This window comes from Pseudophryne corroboree, chromosome 1, assembly GCF_028390025.1.
Source record: "Pseudophryne corroboree isolate aPseCor3 chromosome 1, aPseCor3.hap2, whole genome shotgun sequence".
Lineage (NCBI taxonomy): Eukaryota > Metazoa > Chordata > Amphibia > Anura > Myobatrachidae > Pseudophryne > Pseudophryne corroboree.
The window spans coordinates 708,434,453-708,437,286 of NC_086444.1; positions in this window are offsets into that span (position 1 = coordinate 708,434,453).

A 2,834-nucleotide genomic window follows, 5' to 3' on the forward strand; every position below is an offset into this window, starting at 1 on the left:
CTTTAATATGACCCAGGGTCAATAACATGGTATCCTTATCCAGGGTATCAATTTCCCCCCATAAGGTATCTGTCCACGCTATTACAGCACTACAAACCCAAGCCGACGCTATCGCCGGTCTGAGTAAGGTACCAGAATGTGTGTAAATGGACTTCAAGGTAGCCTCCTGCTTGCGATCAGCAGGATCCCTGAGGGTAGCCGTATCTTGGGATGGCAGCGCTACCTTTTTGGACAAGCGTGTCAACGCTTTGTCCACCCTTGGGGCGGATTCCCACCGTATCCTGTCCTTATTCGGGTAAGGATGCGCCATAAGAATCCTTTTGGGAATCTGCAGTTTTTTGTCTGAAGATTCCCAAGCCTTTTCAAATAACTCGTTCAGCTCATGAGATGGGGGAAAGGTTACCTCAGGTTTCTTTTCCTTATACATGTGAACCCTCATGTCAATGTGATATGCAAAACATCTTTTATTGCAATAATCATATATTGAATACTTTTAGCCAATTTTGGCTGTAACTTTGCATCATCGTAGTCGACACTGGAGTCAGAATCCGTGTCAGTATCCGTGTCTACTATTTGGGATAGTGGGCACTTTTGAGACCCCGAAGGTCCCTGTGACATAGGGGCAGGCAGGGCTTGACACCCTGTACATCCCTTGGACTCAGCTTTGTCCAACCTTTTGTGCAATAAATTCACATTAGCACTTAAAACATTACACATATCCAACCTGTCAAAGTAAAAAATATTACATAAAGAGAACATACAAACTACACACATTTAAGTCGCTGTACTTGCAAATACACGCAGTGAGCACAGCCATATATGGTAACACACGCATTTACACGGACGTGCCACAGAGATGGATTCGACACTTATTTCATACAGTACATAATTATAATAATATCAAGCGCCAGACATCATGATGATTTGAAATTATTTAATGAATTAATGTCATGAATGTGTATTATTTGAACGAAGCAAGATAGACCTGTCATGTTTACTATTAAAACAACCAGACTTACGGTTGCGGCGCCCATGTGAGGAGAAGCTGATTGCTGCAGCTCTCCTGCACCCTCGGTAACCGGAGCACACAGCGCCTCCCGTTCGCGGCTTTTCTCCGCACCTGGCGCACACTACCTGTGGGAAAGTGCTGGAGACTGGATGGAAAGGTTTCTGTCCTCCTCCATGCCCCCTAAAGCCCAGAGATCGAGGTCTGAAAAACGGCCGGGGGAATCCAAGATGGCCGCCGCACCTAGCTCAAAACGAGTCTGCAGGCTGCTGGCAGCATTAAACAGGCTTCTGCAAAACACATTTCTCCCTCAGGTGAGCCTGACTGTTCCCCTGCCTCTCCAGTGACTTATGCTGATGTAGTGAGAGCTGTTAGGGATGCCATGGAGCCTATCATGGATGCACATGCTGCTAAAATGCAGCAGGCAGTAAAAGACCTAAAATCCCAAATCAAGCAGTTATCTAAGACTGTTCTTACAAATGAACAAAGGCTGGCGGAGACTTTTCAGGATGTTGGGGATCTTAAGCACAGATATGATGAGCTCCAGAAATCTCACTTCCAGCTGCTGAACAAGGTTGACGATCTTGAAAATAGATCGAGGAGATTAAATCTTCGGGTGCTGGGGCTCCCTGAGTCACTGAAAGGTCCTGATTTGACTCTTTTTTTACAAACGTCCCTCCCTGATTTGTTGCATATCCAAGATGAATGCACTGGCTTAGTTATCGAGAGAGCCCACAGACTGGGTCCCCCACGTTCTTCACCTAATAGCAGACCACGTGTGGTTATATTTAAATGTCTGAACTTTCTCCATAAGGAGGCAATATGGACGGCATCCAGGAGGCATAGGAATTTACAATGGGAGGGAGCTCGTTTGGCCATTTTCCAGGACTACTCCGCGGAGGTATCCCGGGCACGTCGGGAATTTACCCCCCTTTGCTCCCGTTTGGTAAAGGCGAATAAAAAATTTGCTCTGCTCTTCCCTGCAAGACTACGCCTGTTTGATGGAAATTCTTTCCGGGACTTTACAAATCTTGCAGATGCAGAGGCTTATGTTTCTGAGGCATCCAAGGCAGATGACGACTCCTCTCAGGCGGATGACACCCTGGATCGAGATGGCTGAGTATTGCTCCTGGACTTCTCTGTTTCCGGTTATGTCTGCCAATTTAATTATTTCTGTAGAATCTGCTGCAGGTGTTTTTTCCCCCCAAAAGAGACTTTGGTCTTATACAACGGGCTGAACCTTTTTGCCTTGTTTTCTGTTTTAGATTTTTCTTATACATCTGTTGTCTTTTTGTGGCTATGTAATCTTTCTAGAATGGTTATATATGCTTAGCGGAGATATCTCCCCCTACTTCTTATGTGACAGGCTGCGTTTTTCTTTTTCTGTAACATGCTCTGTGTGCTCTGATATTTTCTTGTTATTTTTCCTATGTATATTTTCATATATTATGTTGCCGAGGGTGGGTAAGGGCGCCCCCTCCCTCATTTTTTCCTCAGGTTTTCATAATTCTGGCTGGCTCATTGGCAGTCTATGACGGCCTCTGTGCTTGCTTGAACCGGTTGTTCTCGTTTTCTGAAGTTATGATTGTCCTTAGCAGGACTTTCTTTCACAATGTTAATGTTATATTTTGTGTGTTTTCTATGTTTCTGTCCCTCTTTTCTTCTCCCCCTCCCCTTCTCCTCCTAATGTGTCCACCCCGGTCGCAGGTTTTCAGGTTTTCCCAGTTCATTTGATGCATGGCTAGTTTGAGTGTCGGCACGTGGAATGTGGGAGGGATCAACTCCCCAGCTAAACGCAGAAAGATTTTGCTCTATCTTCGGAAGGTGG